At 34.7% G+C, this 19,555-nt stretch overlaps 1 long non-coding RNA gene and 1 pseudogene across 4 annotated transcripts; both read right to left on the bottom strand.

Annotated features, from left to right (window-relative positions):
• Window positions 1-8,403: 8,403 nt before the first annotated feature.
• Window positions 8,404-11,498, bottom strand: LOC148212426 (uncharacterized). 3 transcript variants are annotated; one of them, XR_015789626.1, is made up of 2 exons: window positions 10,906-11,498; window positions 8,404-9,092 (listed from the first exon to the last, which is right to left on the bottom strand). It is a non-coding gene; the product is annotated as an uncharacterized LOC148212426 (long non-coding RNA). The 3 variants fall into 3 exon arrangements; XR_015789627.1 differs by having other exon boundaries at window positions 10,929-11,498; XR_015789628.1 differs by having other exon boundaries at window positions 11,159-11,498.
• A 187-nt stretch (window positions 11,499-11,685) lies between these two features.
• On the bottom strand, window positions 11,686-19,197 carry LOC111016231 (uncharacterized; annotated as a pseudogene). Its single transcript, XR_002602159.2, has 9 exons — window positions 15,586-19,197; window positions 15,396-15,489; window positions 14,399-15,324; window positions 14,049-14,317; window positions 13,766-13,978; window positions 13,595-13,687; window positions 13,414-13,515; window positions 12,971-13,330; window positions 11,686-11,938 (listed from the first exon to the last, which is right to left on the bottom strand). The product of XR_002602159.2 is annotated as an uncharacterized LOC111016231 (transcript).
• Between the last annotated feature and the right edge of the window lie 358 nt (window positions 19,198-19,555).

Raw genomic sequence — 19,555 nt, 5'->3', positions numbered from 1 at the left:
GATTAAATCAAAATGTAAAATGGACTAAACAAAATATAAATCAATTTAGAAAAGAGAAAAATGAATAAAAAAGAAGGTTGAAAAATCGAAAGTAGTGTTTTTAAAAATGTGCATGGGGTAGTTGCATTGAAAAAGATGAAAATTACTACCTTGTTGGGTTTGATTATGGAAGCGAAAACAACCGAAAAGACTCCTTCTTCCCACTAATCCATCCATATTACCCTCTTTCTCGAATGCCCTCCTTTCTAAATGCCATAACTCTATTGTTGTAGCAACATTCAAACCCACACGCTGCACGCCAGCTCGCATATCACGCCTGCCTACAAGCACAAACCGTAAAGCTTCGCCTCCAGCCCTCAAGCTCCATTCGAACGGCTATCTACGTGGGTATACACTCCAAATTTTTCATTGTGCTCTTTTTCAAATGTCCTCTTTTCTGAATTGCCTAACTACATTATTGTAGTCTCAAGCTCCATTGTTCGGAAAGCCTTAACTCTATTGCACGTCTTCGATTCTTCCCCAAAATTTTACTTCGATAATAGATTTACGATTTTATTCGTCCGACTCTGTACTGAATGTTCCAAGTTTAAATAATAGACCGTTTAAGTGAATGTTCCTTTAAATAGATGTCGATCTGTACTGAATGTTTCTTAATCCGTTAACAACTTCCGATTTTGAGGGAATTTTGTTGGACAAAACTGATTTTGTAGGATGCTGTGTAGATATGGTCGCTTTGGGGGAGACTTGCGATTTTATTGTTAAGATTAGACTTCAATAATAAACAATATATTACTGTTAAGATTAGATTTCCGAACAAAGTGTTGCTCACTTTATAATATGTTGAAACTCGTCTTCTTCTCCTTGTAGACATGGTTAAAGGAAAGGCAATAGTAGGTCAACGTTCAAGCCAACGATTTATAGCAGTTGGAATTACTCCATTGGGACCAAAGTCGGATAAACCGTGTACAATCTCGTTGGACAGCGAGGAAGAGGTCAGACCAACTTACCTTTTAAGTTTAAATTTAACTATATGTCATACTTAATTCAATGTATGTGTAGGCTGAGAATTCTATTACCGAGGCCACAAGTACCCCAATCCGGATGGACACTACAAAGACTCATACACTTAAAAAGACACCGGACAAACGGTAAAAAACGTAGCAAAACAGAAATCGAAGAACATGTGAAAAAAAGGAAAGATCAATCGAGTAAAACAAAAGGGGATGATGAAAAGGTTGAGGAAAAGAAGAAAACCAAGAAGAACCATGGGCGTCCAAATGAAAAGAGCGAGGTAAATATGATTTAAACTCGGTTTGTATGAATATAGACGCACATTCTAATATTTCCTTATCTCCAATAGGATGTTCAAAAGTCAAATGACGGACAATCATCCGATGATAGTGAATCTTCAGACAAATACAAAATGAACACCTCCGACAATGAGGATGAATCAATGATCGAATCAGAAGAGATAATTCCTCGAGACAAAAAACAAAATACTTCAAAAGACAGCTTAAAAAATGTACGTTGCTACAAAATTTAATTCCCAATAAAGATAAATAATCAATGGGCTAAATTTGTGGTTTCAGATCATTGTCAAAAAAGAATCTACAAAGAAGGGTTCAACTAAGGATAAGGATAAAGACCAAAAGGAGAACACTACAAGCATGCTGAAGCAGAAGGACGAGGATGAAACTGAGGTATTTTCTTATTCATACGCCGTATATAAATAAACGTACACTGTACTGAACGTGGTTTACTTAGTCTATAATTTTTAGTCTGTTGCCATAATTTCATTACTTACTTAGATTTTACAATTGGTAAGGATGATGAATACCCAATGAAGGCTTCAAGGAGAAATCAGGTACTGAAAATAAATCATTGCTGCAAGGAGGGATTATGGATAGTATTCTAATAAACCTAGGCGAGAAACATAGTGATAGGTTTAGGAAAACCTGTTTTGGCCATTTATTGGACTTCTAAATTAGCAAAACTTCATCTCAACTTCTCCTTCACCTAATCCAATGCCTTTGTAAACCAAGAAAGACATCAGAAATAAACTTCTATATTGGGAGGAAGATATTAAAATTTGGAATCAAGGAATTTGCCATAGTGACAGGGTTGAATTGTGATCTATTACCCCAGATAGACATGGATAGACATTTATTTAGATGTATAGACTGTATAAAATGAAACATGTAACTCATATAATCCTACTATATGTAGGACACATCCAAACTTAGACATGCTAAGCTTCCAAAGACACCGACTAGTAGAGGAGTAAATAATTTGTCATGGGTGAGTAATCATATATAAGACATGTGTAAATCATTTTAATTATGGCACCATATTAGTTTTAAAATAAAATCATATTTTAAATAAATAAATTTAAAATAATAAGAAAAGAGACAACCCGAAATAAAAAAAGCACACCTATATGTATAGTCTGCAAAAGATATATAACATATAAAAATTGATAAACAAAATATTCTAGTAATTTAACAATAGATTCTAACTGATCACCATCCTCTTGACACCAACCAAGGCTCAACTCCTACTGCACCAATAGTTTCTAAAATCTTCTTGGCACCAACCAAGGATCCATTTGTGATTGCCTTGAGACTAAGTAATCCTACGTGGTCTTGCTCCCAGACGTTAGAGACACAGCCACGTGCTCCTACTCGAACTAAGTGATCTCCGACGCTTCCTTCTTCACTCGCACCCAACGACTCTTGAAGGAAAGCTTTTTCACTGATGACTTGGCACTCCCACCCAAGTCCAGAGACACCACCATCGACCTCAGGACCAACTGTAGTCTTCCTTAATGCACCTTTTCGCCTACGCGACTTCATCAGCTCGCTAATCCGTCTGACAATTGGGGTTCGAAACTGACAGTCTATTGAACACCTCACTGAGTTGTTCCACTTTCCATTTTCTCTACTTCCCAGCTGTTGTACTTGAACTGATGGCAGATTCTCCTGATCTGTCTTGACTGTCAATGCTGCTAGTTCTTTCAAGTCCCCCCTGAACTATCTGCAGCCTTGTACATAAACCGTCTCTCTGATTCTCTGGCAACACTAAACCTCAACACATACACTAAAGCTTTTCTGTGGCCAACAACCACTACCTCGAATCCCCTCATAAGTTTCCATCTGTTCTCTGCAAACTCACTTCTGTAGCCTTCGTCATCCAGCTTCCCCTTTGATATCAAATTAATCCTGAAACTGGGTACATACCTGACATCATGCAGTATTAACTCAGTCCCACTGTCAGTCCTCAAATGCACCTCGCCAATTCCTCTGACCTTAGAAAGTCTACCATTCCTTATTCTCACCATGCCATGATTGCTTGTAGTGAGAGATGTGAACTAACTCCTGTCCGAAGATACATGCACCGATGCTGCACTATCCACTACCCATTCTTATGACTGGTCTACATGTATCGTGTTACCCTTAATACAAGCTGACACCTCCGCTGACACGTAATTTAAAGTGTCCTCATTTTCCTGATCCTTTTTAAGCTTCCTGTAGTATTTCTTGAAGTGGCCCTTTTTATGGCAGTAAAAAATTCAACCTCGTCGCTCCCACTCCTCTGGTTATGTCCCTACCGTTTCCCATATCTCATATTTCTTTTTCCTTTACTCTACGCTATCAACGCTGACTCTAAATGGTTCTCACCGCCAGAAGTCAATGTGGAATTATTTCCACTTCCTTTCCTGCGAATCTCCTAAGTAATTGCAGCGTCACAGATATCTTAAAATTTCAGACTTTTGTCCCTCAACGAATTCGACACTGCCGTCTTCATCGTTTCCCAACTGTCAGGCAAAGAAGACAACAACTTTATAGCTTTCACCTCCTCTGAGAAAGTGATCTCCATCGACTCTAACTGGTTCATCAGTTGAGTGACCTCATTGATGTGGGAGTTCACCGACGTACCTTCCTCCATGTGAATGTTAAAATATCTCGTAATGAGATACACCTTGCTATTGGCATAAGATTTTTCATATCTGTCTGTCAGCGCCTTCATCAATCTCATTGCAGTTTTCTGATTCTCCACGAGACTTGCCACATTCATTAACAAGCACAACCTGATGATCGCTACGGCCTGTTCATCCATCTCCGCCCAATCTTTATCTGTCATCCCAGCCTGTCGTTCCTTCAAGGTTTTGTGTATCTTCTTGTATGTAAGAAGATCTTTCACTTGCATTTTCCACAACCCGAAATTTTCCCTGTCAAATCTTAAAACTCCCTCGAAGTAGTGATGTGACTTTTCACTGGATCCCATGATACTGATCCTTATAGCTTTGATACCACTTGTTGGGAAAATTTACTTACTAATAATATTTTCCCCTTCTACAGTTCGTCAGTGAAAACTAAGTCACACACAATAATAAGAGATATATGGAAAAACAAAGTAACGACACAAGCAATTTATACTGGTTCACCCCAACTATGGGCTAGTCTTCCGCGACAACGGTTCTAATATGATATTGGGATAAATACAATAAGTCTCACAAACGCTCTACAAAGCTCTCTCTAGATGCCACAACAATGTCCACCTAGCTTCTAAGCACTACGACAATAGCTACTTAAAAATATAGAATGAAAAACCTTACCAAATACCCACGAGAACGGTTGCCGACGTTGCTCTACAATCCGAAAAACTCGTCCTGGAATTTGCCAAATAGCTGCTACCCTTAGATTTATACAATTTTGGCCGCAACTCAATGTGTGTGCAACAACACTACATGTCAACCCTACACGGCCAAGCTAACATATATATGTATATATGTTTAGCAAAAACCTATTGAAATTGGGTCTTAGTTCTTAGCCGAATGAATTTGTTTTGACTCCTCAATTACCCAACACGGACTACATAGTCGCTTCAAATCCCATAAACTGCTTTTTCTCAATCACAGGAAAAAAAATCAAAGAAAAAGTTATTCTCGTTTTTTAGTTCACAAATTATACACATTAAATATCTTATCATAAAAAAATAATTATCATTTTTTAGCTGCCTCTCATACCTAGAAAATGGGTTGCAAGTTTTTCACCACAAATTGAAGCATATTTTTTTGTAAATTCAAGTTTTAATCGATTTGGAAACCCCACTAATATATGAAAATTTTTCCAGAAAAATTTTCCTTCTAAACTTGGAATTTGCTATTAAAATAAATTATCACATTAATTTTATACTTTTTAATCAGTTTGGAAAAAATAAAAAGAAAGAATATGAGATCTAAGTGTTTTAATGGACAAGAAAATGGGGAGTAAGGGAGAGAGAAGAAGATGAAGATCGGGAAGAAAGAAACGAAGAGGGAGGGATTTTTTTTGGAGTTGTGCTGGGAAGAGATAATAACAGAGAGTAACTCACGAAAAAAGTAACAATGAGCAATATGTAAATTACATAAGCAAAAGTATAAAAAAATTTAAGTTTTCAAATGCAAGATAAAAATCATTTTTTTTTTACTGAAGAAAGGGTTAGTCTTGTCGTTATCCCTAATGAAAATCTAAATAGTCTCAGCCCGAGTTGAATATAGCAAAGAACAGTAAAGATCAGTATTCTCTCAAACTCACCTATTCGTTAGAGGAGATTCTGTTACACTTCCTTTTAAGTTGCGAATCCTCCAATTGAAGATTCGCGATCTCTGTTACTAGTACAAAATCAGGGAAATAATGTCGGACATGCGTCTGACATTGTTTCGAGTGTTATGGTAGCTTTTTAATGTCGGACGTGTATCAATGACGGGCCTGGCCCGCCATTGTAGGTGACTGTCATTGTTTCCTACAATGACGGTCACTTATGATGTCGGTTGTAGCCCGCCATCTATTCTAGTGATATTGTAGCCTACCGTGTCGATCATTAAACGTCCGTCATTGAATGTCCGAGATTATATGTCAGTCACCAAATGTTGGTTTTCAATGATGGGCGATGCCACCATTGTTTGAGTAATAATTTAATTAAAAAAAATTGTTGGTTAATCACGTGGGCTAACCAACATTTTTCCCCATTTCTCAACCTATGCACAATTCTTTCCCCATTTATTAACCTATGCACAAATCTTAATAGTCTTAAAAAAATGCAAGTACTTACCTAAAAAATCTGTAGTTATAAACAACAACATTCTATTTTATAGATAACTGAAAGGATTTACTACTCATTTATCAATCATAACTCAAATAAAAAAAACATGTATACTTATAAACTACTACATTCTTTTGTATAAACTCAATAGACAATAAAGATTCAATTCTAATTCATCAAACATAACTCCAACAAAAATGACAAAATTTCAGCACGACCTCCGCTAAAACATCCTAAACAACGTTGCTAATTCATCAACCTTCTGACGATTACACCCTTCAATAGACCATCTATGAATTTAAGAATTTGTAGTTGCAACCCATGTATCTCCTCATATAATGCCAATTCCCTTGTGCAAAGCAAAATACTCTCTCTCATCGACAAGTTTGTCACATACAACTAAACATAAATATAAATAGACCTCAAAAGATAAAACTAAAATTCAAAATTAATCAAAATAGAAATTTTTTTTTTCCAACAACGGACTTATAGAGGGGTCTCTACCTGATGGGATGTGAATCCCGCAGCGGAAGCGATGATCTTCGTTCATCAATTTTGACAAACAAAACCACTCAATGTTCAAAAGTAAAATACAGTGGAAAGAAAAGGTTTCCCTTACCTTTGAAGAACTCTTCTTCAATGAATCCTCCCAACACTACCAAAAGATCTTCCTTACTATCCTCAGGGTGCGATGATCTCGCTTGTGGGAACGTCGGTTTGAAACGTGAGGAAGAGTTGAGAGAGTAATGCTTGAGAGAGATGCTGAGAGTTCTTTGGGCTTGGTTGTCCTTTTCAAGAGAAGAAAACCAACCATATGATGTGGGGAGTTACCCCACCTCATTCAACTGCTCACTCCCCTGCTAAAATGGAGGGGAGTTAAATATTAATTATAATATATTAATATTATTAATTAATAATAATAATTAATAATATATATAATATATATATATTAATTAATTAATCATATTAATTAATAAATAATTATTAATCTAATTAACAATTAATATATATATATATAAATCCAATAAATAATTAACATTTAATTATTTATTACGAAAATAGAATAATATTACATAGCATTTCTCTCATAAAACTTATAATTGTAATATTGTAATGTACATCTTATGCACATTATTTTTAGCATATAGTTTTAATATGAATCTTATTCATATTAATTTTTATTTGAATCTCATCCAAATAATATCTCTTATAATATATAGTTTTAATTAGAATTAACTATATATTATAATGTATCACTATACATATAATCCCTTGAACAATTTAAACATTTCAAAATTTTCCAAAAAATTGATCCTCGTTTTACCCGTTATGAGCTAGCAAGGAGACATAATGGACCTATAGATCAGAACCTCCAACGATGCGAGATTAATCAGTCAAACTCATTGACCGAGTTAATCAACATTCCTAACTACGGGTCACTCCACTAAAGACCCATTGTTCACTCTTCTCACTGCATAATGTTTTCGGGTCCATGGATATATTACCATTAATGAGTCAATCTTTCACGAGTGCTCGTAACTCAAGCTGGGTCAAATTACGGTTTTACCCCTGAGTTACATCTTACTCCTTAAATATTATTGTTCCTCTAATGAACAACCCGATTATGGTCCGACCAATAACGGGAAGTCTCTCTCAGGCCAATGAGAGGGTAGGGCCCCTTGTTCAAATCCCAGAGTCAGCATTTAAGAGAACACTCATCTACTCCCTAAAGTTGGGGAGGAGTGAATTCCATCTTGTGAAGTTATGCTCCCAGCTCTCCACTCGGTCTCATCCCCAAAATGGTAAGAATATTGAGTCGGCGACTCGGGCCACTCTCACCCATATAGATCAAAGGACGAGCCCTCACGGGCAGGAGTCCATAACTCACTCAAGATTGAGAATGAGTTGCCTGGTCATTCTAAGAAATAACAATCTATTAGTTAACGGTGTTACATCTAAAGATTGACTATTTCGCGGTTCGGTCTTATATAAACTCATTGTATAGGATACCCTCACTCGCATGTCTCCACACGAATGACCTGGATCAAGTCGTCTGTAATATTTACAAAGTGGCCGTATCCATAGTGTTGCCAGGATAAGGTACCCAGCCTTATCCATATATTATAGACCCTTTAGGTTATTCCCGAGACATTATCCACTTGTATATTAGGGGTATATCAAATATATACCTAGTATATGAAGGGTATATCAAATATTTACGCCCAGTATATCATATATATACCCAATATATACATTGTCCCGGTTACATGATAATAACCTTGATGTTTAGTTTATTGGATTTTAGACAATATAATGCTATGAATTCAACAACAAATTGATTGAATATATATTTGTTTTTACATAAATACAAACTACAAGTTTAGGGCAACACACCAACACTACCACCACTATAAACATAACTAAATGATGTCGTACTAATTGCAAGACCTCGTCAAAATCAGCATGTTTGTGGAAATCTGCCAATTCATCAGACAATCCCAATAATTTTGGCGACCAAGCATTGTCACTACTACTTCAGCATCTCATTCCATTCATCGAAAATTGAAATTTTACAATGTCATGCGTAGCCACATGAAGTTGATACAAGAAATTAAAGAGAATAGAAAATTATGATGTAAATATTTGAATTGATGCAACTGATAGAACATAAGAAAGAAGTTATGCACAAAAGTCTCAAGATGAAATAATAGAAAGCTGACCATTATTAGGAGGCTTCCCATGACTTAGCTGCTAGAAATCCAAAAAATGGACGTTCCTTTTAAACTCACATCACTAATACGAAACCAAATCACAAAAAATCTTGCAATATTGATATTTCTTAGTAGAGAATGTGCTGAAAAATGCATGAGGAGAAGATAAAAATAAATTATAGAAGCATACACTGATCATGGAGTTCATTCATATAATTCAACTGCATTTGCATATCTTATCATGGATGATTGAGAAGATGCATCGAGAATTTTTGTGTCCAAAAAGATTCCTGCTAGCTAGAAGAAAGGAGATGTATGTTAGAAATGAAACCTCAAAGAAGACTTCTCTCAAAATCTGTTTTAAGAGAATGTACAATTCCAATTGTGGGTACAATGAACTAAATAAGTACAAATGTTACGATATAAATTACCAAAAGATTCTTCAACAAAGGGGTTTGAAGTAAATTATAGGCATTTTCATAATAATTATATAACTCGAATGGTAAAAAGTTTATAGTACCAATAGTCTATTTTAGTGGCATAACCTTGTCAATTGCATCTTTCCATTCATTTGCTACAAGTACAGTCAAATGGTTGTTACTTTGGCAAGAGTAACTCTTCGTCAAGTTTTTCCTTTCTTCGTGAAGGACATAGAAATAAATCTCAACTATTTTTGTAATGCAATCCAAGATTCATAAGTAGTACATGTTAAAGAAAAGACACTTTTAACTAAAATATTTAGGCACATTACATTCTATCTCTTGAAGTCTGCACTGGTAATCCCTCGCATAATTTGCTGTTGCATCACTAGCAAGAACAATCTTTTCTAGTTCCCTCATAATTTACGTTAATTTTTCAACGTCTGCAACTTCTACCTATGCATCTTGTCCAAGATTTTATTTTCTTCCTAAAATAGACAAGAAACCTATAAAATTCCACCTTATAAAACGACAGAAATGATGATGGATGAAGTGGCTCACTCACTCAAATATCAAGCATCATAATCATAAGTATTACTTGGCAAATCTCCATATATTTCATGAACTTCTAATTTTTATTCTATAAATCATCCAACATAGAGGTCTTGACTAAGGCAACTTGAACAGTCCTCTCAGGTCCAACCAAAGTGACTTTCTCTAATTTGGTAGAGTTCTTTTACTCCATTTGGGCAAGTAAGTTATTTTACTCTGTAACTTCATCTGAAACAAAAAAATGATTTAATTCAATCTACCAACATATTATATTACATGATTAAGTATTGAGTTCATCACGCTTAAAATTAAATCTCCAACTCTCTTATTCCTTACCAATTGTTAGCATAAGAGAGGTTAAAAACATTTCATTTTCTTCAAAGTAAAACTTGACATAACCAAGTCCAACTCTACATATAAGGTCAATGAATAGAACTATTAACCTATCCCTTTTATAATTTCTCAACAAAAATTGTAAACTAAATTACGGAATGAATCCTTCCAAATTATTCACTCGAGCCAAGTAAATTAGTAGCTTTATTGCACCTCAGTTAAGCTCTATTAAACTTTTGTATATTTATATGTGAACCAAAAGCCACTTAATCAAACCGGAAACAAACATTACAAGCAAAAACAATTGTTAACCTAAGAACTTTGTGAATCCAATAAAGTTAAGGATAAGAAGAACCAAAAAAATCATTCAATCATTCATACCTGAATCCCAGAAAGTGGCATAGACTATCAATATATAACTTGTCTTTCATTTCTTCTATTATATGCTTGAAGTTGTAAAAATACCAATCTATGTGACCATAACAATTACATATTCAACCACACTGGAAAAGTATGAATCATCAGACGACTCTAATTTAGTAATAATTCTTATTATTCGTGTGCCTTATGAAATCATATTAATAAGAGATGATTAAGATGAAATCTTAGTCGAGTAAATAACCAATTTTACAAGATAACCATTATAAAATCATAGGCTCAACAACAACAGCTTCTAGGATGACAATGAAAATTTTGAAGAACACACATATGTATTCCAAGGAAAATCAAACCTATGTAGATCCATTTTTGTTCATTTTACAGTAACCCAAAATAAAGTATGATTGCAAATATTTATTGTCACAAACCTATCACAAAAATTTATGCCCACCTCCATTCCCACATTCAATATCTACCAACAGAGCTCTGTTCTTCAACCTTTCAACCAAAACTCAAAACTTAAACAAAAACTCTACTTTCCAGTCCTCTTTGATCAGTAGTAAAATCATAAACACCACCACCATAGATGTTTTCAGAGTCTTCATAACACGGTGACATATGAAATCACCATCACAGAAAAGAATGCAATTCAAATTGAAATTAAAAGAATTCGAGAAAGACCCTTTAAGCGTCGGTAAAAGTCCATGGCGACGAAGGTAAAAGCGTAGGCGAAAGCGTCGACGTAGGCCTGTCGGCGTATGTTTTTCCCACGCTTTTTACATAGCATCGGAAAAAGTACACTATTGCCGACGCATCTTCAATGTCGGTAGATCTCTAATCTTTCCCGATGCATTTTACAATGGCGTCAAAAAAATGACCCTTTGTCGACCTTTACATATCGTTGGCTTAGCACTAACTTTTGCCGACGTTTTACGAAAGCGTCGGTAAAAGTATCATATTTAGAACCTTATAGGTGTCGGCAGAGACCCTTTGGCAAAAAGTGGCAGAACCCCTAGTTACCATATTTATGTCGACACCTTATTGCGTCCCAAAAAATGCATATAATTTTTTTTTATATTTTATTATGTTAGTTTATATTTTCTAATACCGGAAAGTTCTATGTATTGAAACCTAAAATATTATAAATAGTATCATTCCACACAAAAATAATATGCTAATTCATTAAGCTACAAATATTCTTCTACAAAAGAAATTTGTAGTACATTTTTATTAGCAAGTATCAAAAATACATGTAAAAAATAATAATTAATCTAAAAGCCTTCTACCCACTTCCAAGTTAGTTTCACTACAAAATGAGCCTCCACCACTAAAAAAAAAAAATGATATTCAAGTGTTCAGCTTCAATTGAGCCTCCAAAATGACACCAATACAAAAAAAAATGTCATTTTAAGTGTTCAACTCCAATATGAGGCTTCAAAATTTCCTTTCACCTCGGTATTTCTGTAAAAAAAATTATAATAATAAATAAAAAAAAAGACATTCAAGTGGTTAGAACAACCTAGAAAGTAGCCAAAAAATGTGTCTAAACAATAACCAAATGAACTATGGAAACTAAACTATTGAGGTGAGGCTAATGCTAAACCACCCTTCGAAGTTACATAAGCATCTTTAAAGCTCATAGAAAGTAGAAAGTAGCAAAAAAAAGTGGCTAAACGGTAACTAAGTGAAACATGAAGTGCAAACTAAAATTAAACATGCCTTCGGTTGGTTTAGGCACTTAAACCACCCCTTGAAGCTACGTGTCTTTAAAGCTCCTAGAAAGTGGAAAGTAGGAAGAAAAAGTGGCTAAACGACAACTAAGTGAACAATAAATGTGTAAACTTAAACGGAACTTGTCTTAGACAAGCCTAATGCACTTAAACCACCCTCAAAGCTACATAAGTTTCTTTAAAACTCCTAGAAAGTTGAAAGTAGCTAAAAAACAAAAAAAGTGGTTGAACGGCAACTAAATGAACCATGGGGGCAAGCGTATTGCATTTAAACCACCCCACAAACCTACCTGTCTTTAAAACTCCTAAAAAATAGAAAGTAGAAAAAAAGGCTAAATGGCATCTAAATGAACTATGGATGCCAAACTGAAATCAAACATGCCTTGAGGCGTGCCTAATGCACTTAGACCACCCCCAGAGTTACGTAAATGTCTTTAAAGCTCCTACACGTCATTTCGGTCCATAAACTAGCTTCAAATGGGTTTAAAAGTGTCTAAGTTATGTAAGTGTCGTAAATGCGTCTAGCCCACCCCAAAATAAACGGGCTAGCTTCCATTAATGCAAGATAGCCACACGACAATGCAATTAATCTTATAAATATACTACATGCATGAAGTTGAAGTGACTACCATAACAGCAGGATAACCACATGACAATGCACTTGATTTAATAAGCCTACTACATGCATGCGATGTGACGACCATAACTGCAGGATCGTCATACAATGTCTAAACAAAGTGAATATGTAGTTGCTAATACATACCTAGTTGTTCGATGGTCCATCTCCTTGCCTTCCAGCCATAAACCCAGCCATAATCCTTGAGATCTCATTTCATTTATCCTCCCACGTTGACATTGACTCCTTCAATCTTTGATTTTCTGTCTTCATCTCTCTCATCTCAACTTCCATGTCCTCTAGTTTCTTTTCCAACTCATTTTCTTACAAGGTAGAAGACGTCACATTAGATTATGAGCCTCTTCTGCACGGGGTGGGTTGTGGGCCATAACCAAGACCTTTAACATGGTCTTGTTGATCACCTAAAACTTTTCTACAAGCCTCTGGTAGCGTTATTGGTTCACATCCTTCTTCCGTTGGTGCTTTAATCAAATTTTGCATGTTCTCCTACATTTATAGTTGAATTGGGTTATTAAATAATGTATACATGAATTAATAAATCTACGCAATAATGACAAAATCAAACTTACATATGCATCTTCTGCATTATCATTCACCCATCCATCCTTTTCATTGTAATGATTCTCGCGGAACAAATCCACCGGACCAACATCAGAACCTTATTTCATTTTCTACAATTCAAATATACATATTTACTAGTCATAATAATGAGATAAGGTATAAAAGAATAATGAGTTACACCTTAATTACCAATTCATGTTGTAATTGAAGGAATGACTTGGAACCAGCTGGATGGTTGTAAGGGAGCTTTGCTTGATTGTTTTTGTTCTTCTTTGTAATTTCCTAGAACAATGAATTGATCAGTAGAAGTTAAATTAAATGAGTTAGATATAGTAGAACTAAACTTACAACAAAACATACCTTCCACTCAGGGGTCTCCCATCTATCACATAGATGATTCCAATCTTCTAGATTAGTTAGCCTTTCCGGTGGGTTTGCGCGGGCTTCTACGAGATCTTTGAATTCACAATAGTATTGATGCAAATATGATCGATATTGCTTGAACGATGTTTGCATCTGTCGCTCTATGAATTTATTAACAACTCTCTTCGATAAATCCACTCGAAAACGTTCCTGCATAGTTAATAATAAATGTGTAAGCTTCAATTCACGATTCAAAACGTACCAAGATGCATAAAATTACCAATAGTCCATCCTTAGCCGCATCCCGATCTTCTTGTGGTACCTCATGCCAGTTTTCACATCGCAATGAAATTTTATCTCATGTGACGGTACCAATGGCACCACTAAACCTCGTTGTGAAGGGACATATTGGTTTTCTAAACTCATCAATAATCTCAATAGGTATCCTCCCATGCTTTTGGACATAGCGGTCCAAACTAATACCTCGGCTGTGTTTTCTCGTACGCACTCCTTTAGGTCCATAGGCACGTTCTCTTTTCGATTTAGAGCCTAAAATTTAGGTTATGTTTAGTCCATACCTAATGTTCATATGTTATGATACGTAAATGTTCATATGTTATAAATAATTACCTGATGCATAATTGATATTCGTAAGGCGAGCCATCTGGTTAACGGCAGCTGCATCCTGCTTTTGACCTAGACCCACCATGACTCTGTAAGATAACATGGGATGCAAAATGAATCTCAACGTACATGAACATTTGATTATGAAATACGAAATTTAAATGCATAAGTTGATACACTTATTCACTATCTTCATCATTGGAATCTAAATGTTGATGTGAACTTGAACTATTTTCAGTAGATACTTCAATATCTTCCGACTCATCATTTATAAATTCATCTTCATTTGAGGATGGTACACTCTTATTCAACTGTTGTAAAATATCTTCACGTACAACAACACTAGGGTCAACGTCATCTCTACATAATAGAGCATCCAGGATTGATTCATCAACCTCAATTGCACCAGATATTTCTAACAACTCCGTTTCATCATTTTCTAGGTCTCCATCTTCTAGAACATCCCATACTTGTTTGTTTGGAACAACTTGCACAACCTTCCAATCACAACCAAGCTTAGGATCGTTAATATAAAAAACTTGTTTGGCTTGGATAGCAAGGATGTAATGGTCATCCGTATACCAATAATGTGATGTGTTAATTGAGGTAAACTCTAAATTCATGTTTATTCTTTTCTTCTTGGCATATGTGTCAAACCATATACACTTGAAAACAATCACACGTCTCCTTTTTATATATTCTAAATCCAGAACCTCATGCAGTACACCATAGTAATTCATTTCATCTTCTTCAATTTCTCCAGGCACCATGACTCCACTATTTTGTGTAACCTGACGATTGTCACGCTCTATATAGTGAAAACACACACCATTGACAATGCAACTACTATATGAGCAAACTTGATTAGCAGGCCCCAATGCTATCGAGTAGATATCATCAGAGGTTTCTCCTCTTTCACGAAATGAGTACATCTGTTAACGTTGTACAGATTAGTTTAACTCATTATTGAAGTATAATTTTAATTATTGATAAGCATACTTACATGAGCTCTAAATAAATCAGGAAATTGTAATTGGTGCCTTCTATATAAGTTTGATGTGTTGTCTGAGCTTAATCGAATCAATCTCAAATGTTGCCTATATTGGAATAATAAAGAATAGAAATGTAGAAAATTTGGCCTTGATATATCGAACTTGAAATTTATAAAGACATATATGTACTTAAAAATGTACGTGTGATAAGATGCTATATTTGAATAGTTGTTTAATATATACTGATGTGTCATTCGTTTCTCATTTTCAGATAGCGTCCTTACAGTTGAACCCCCCAATGGTCGTGCGCATTGTTTGAACACTTCAAAATGCCTATAAATTTCACCACTTGGAATCGAGTAATCATTACGTTCATCCCTATTGAATCTTGTTTCTATTCTAGTTCTATACAAGGAGCAGAAGGTTAAAGATTCCTTCATGATGAATGTTTCGGCTACGGAACCCTCCGGACGAGATTTGTTTCGTACATAGTGTTTCAATGTCTGTCAGCTTCGCTCAATAGGTTACATCCAACTATAGCTAACTGGACCTACAACCTTTGTTTCATACGGCAAGTGAACTGCAAGATGCACCATTACATAAAAAAAAAAACGCCGGTGAGAATATTTTTTCGAACTTACAAAGTATAAGTACAATATCTGTTTGCAATCGGTCCAAATCATTGATGGGGATTACCTTCACACATAGATCCCGAAAGAAATTACATAACTCAACAATAGATGTACTAACATCCTTTCGTAAGTATGCTCGAACAACAATAGGATTAAATCGTTGGAGAAGAATATGAGACTCATGAGTTTTCAACCCTCATATTTTTCCATCATTCACACTAACACACTATGATATGTTTGAAACAAACCCGTCAGGAAATTTAACCGATTTCAAGAACTTACAAAAAGCCACCATTTCACTGGTTGTAAATGTATATGCAGCATGTGGTTTTACCACTTTAGTTCCTTGCTTTTTCAAGTGTAAGTCCTTCCGTATATTTAAATTATCAAGATCTAAACGAGCTTTTGTCATGTCTTTTGTTTTTCCCTCAATGTTCATCAAAGTCCCGAGCAAGTTGTCACATACGTTTTTTTCAATATGCATGACATCCAGCTTGTGTCTTAACATAAGTTTATACCAATAAGGAAGTTCGAAGAATATACTTTTTTTAGTCTAGTTAATAATACCTTCATTTTCTTATCTTTTCTGGATGGATGTTTACATAACACAAGAAAGTTTAGCGCAATTACTTGTTCTAGGATTTGATTTCCATCCATTACAATCGATGGAGGTCTATGCTTAAACTTACCATCATGTTGCTTACTCTTATGCCAATTATGATTACGTGGAAGGTATCGCCGATGTCCCATGAAAGAGATTTTTCCTCTTATCCTATATGATGGTGTATGTTTTTTACAAATAGGACAAGCTTGATAACCCTTTGTACTCCATCCTAACTAGTCTCCATATGCAGGAAAGTCATTAATAGTCCACAACAAACATGCGTGTAGTCGAAAGTACTCCCCAGTTGTGCAATCAAATACACGTCAATTTCTTTTCTTGGAGATTTCGGTCCAGGTATGAGCAGAGACATGAAAAAATTAGATTCTTTCATGCACTTCTAAGGAGGTAAATTATATGGAACAAGCACCACATGTCACATGATGTAGGAATTATTCATATTCCCGAAAGGATTAAATCCATCAGAAGCTAATCCTAACCGAACATTCTTTGGTTCTGAAGCAAAATGAGGAAGCTTCCTATCTACGTGTTTCCACCCTACAACATCAGCTGGATGTCGTAACACACCATCAGTTTCGACTCGTTTATCTTTATGCCATCTCATTTCAGAAGCAAAATATTTTGATGAAAACAATCGCTTCAACCTAGGTATTAGTGGAAAATGACGTAAAACCTTATGTGGAATCTTCTTACCTTTTCCATCATTTATTTTATATCGGGGCTCACCACATACTGGACAACTTTGATAATCAGCAAATTTTTTCCAAAATAATATACAATCGTACTTGCAAGCATAAATTGACTTATATCTTAGCCCTAAGTCACGTAGCTTTCTCTTAGATTCACAGAATGAACAAGGAATAGATGTACCGGGTGGAAATGCATCTTTCAAAATTTTAGTAACATATCAAACAATTTGTTACTCCAATTATTGAACACCTTCATATTCATCAACTTCACCAAGAAGTTCAACGAGGAAAATTTTGTACAACCAGGGTACAACTGATTACATGCTTCATTCATCAACTCCTCAAGATTGTTTGAAGTATCTCTTTCATCAACATTAGCTTCCGGTTCATCTTCATAATCCGACTCATCATCTACATCCTCTTCCCCTTTCAAATCATTTAGAAGATCAAGCATCTCAATGTCAACATTGTTAATAGTATTACACTCTCTAGTTAATTCATCATCTACGGCAGAAGTTGGGTCTCTTTGAAATCGAGCTAAGTTGGCTGGTTCTCGATGATAAATCCATTCACTATATGAATGAGATATTCCATATGTAAATAAATGCCGTTCTACTCCGTCCAATGATTGTGCCATTGAGTTCTGACAGTTCTTACATGGGCATTTTGTTTTCCCATGATTTACATGGCACTTTGCCACTTCTAAAAATTGTGCAACTCCTCCTATATAATGTATTGCGAATGTATCCCTAAGCTTAATCCAATCCTTATTCATTCTCCAATATACTTTTTAAACAAATTTGTAAATTAGTACAAATAGACAAAGTTTAATCCTGTAGAAATTAGGACAAAAAGTTAGACTAACTTCTTTTCATAAACCTACGGATAACAACACAATTTCTAATGGCTCAAGATTGGAGAGAAATATTAAAATTTAACTTAAGAATGCTTAACTTTTTTTATTTTATTTTAAGAATACAACTTAAAAAGTGTGAGTTAGTATCTAAGTTTTTGACCCATGAAAAATCCAATCCCCAACTGTAAATAAGGTCTTGTAAATTAGGTATGGTTCTCCTAGGAGACGACAAATTTTTTTATTAAATTTCCAACTAATTTTTGAACAACTTTTCCACACTCAAATTCTCAATCCAACATGAGTAACAAACTATTCCCAACTAATAATGCAAGGTAAGGATTCTTCACAAATTTAATAGGATTCTTCACAAATTTAACTTAAACAAGTCTCACTATACAGGCTTTGAATATTGGTTCCACACCATCGGTAACAAAATAAAAAAAATAAAAAAATTCCATCAACACCATTATGTAAAGAAGGAACATTCTAATGAGCTGGAACAACCTTATGTTAATAGCTTAAGATAAGATTCTCATTGGTTCCATTATGCCTAATATTGTGCAGAAAGATAATTATCGGTGGAGCAAATATATCACACGAAAATAACATGTACACGTCATTTTTTTCCTAATCATATATTTTAACTCGAAAACATAAATACTATCACCTAATCAAATCCAAATTTACACTTAAACCAATAAAAGTCCAATTAATTTAAAATTTTGAAAGTTTCTTTATCACATTCAATTTAAAATAGAAGAAAAAAGAAACTAAATTGAATAAGGTGTAGATTTAGATTCGAGCTCCACTTCAAGTGCTTAAATCAAATAAAGGGTTCAATTGAGAGTAGCAGAGGATCTTAGATTGATTTGGGTGGACTAGTTCAATCGAACTCGATCGGATTACGTTTAGTCGGGTGATTCAGATGGCTCGATCCATATCACCTCCTTGGTCTAACCTTAAGTTAAACTAGTACGATAATTTCACCTATAACAATTTGTTCTACTCTTTAGTTTCTTAAAACTAAACTTACTAATTATTCAAAACTTTAGGCAAAATTTTAAGAAAAATATTTAAGTGCTTATCTTCTTACTCGCCACCATTAAAACATTTATAGCTCATTTATTTTTTCTAAATAATACATTTTTTATCTCTTTTAGCTGTTCTATTTTCATTGGTAAGAAGTTGAAGAAGATTGAGTAAGCATCTAAATACTATTTAATTTAAAAAACTAAAAAGGGGAAGTTCTAGAGATCTACTATTTTTATTTTTACCATTTTAGTGACAGTTCAAAAATATTTTTCTAAAAATGAAAAATAGAATTAACAAAAATAAAAAAGTAAAATTATTTAAAAAAACCAAAAAAAAAAAA

Source organism: Momordica charantia, assembly GCF_013281855.1.
Source record: "Momordica charantia cultivar OHB3-1 chromosome 3 unlocalized genomic scaffold, Mcharantia_2.0 BLBB01000003.1, whole genome shotgun sequence".
In the NCBI taxonomy this organism is placed as follows: Eukaryota; Viridiplantae; Streptophyta; class Magnoliopsida; order Cucurbitales; family Cucurbitaceae; genus Momordica; species Momordica charantia.
The sequence above is the reverse complement of the archived record's forward strand: the minus strand, read 5'-3'. Positions and strand labels throughout refer to the sequence as shown.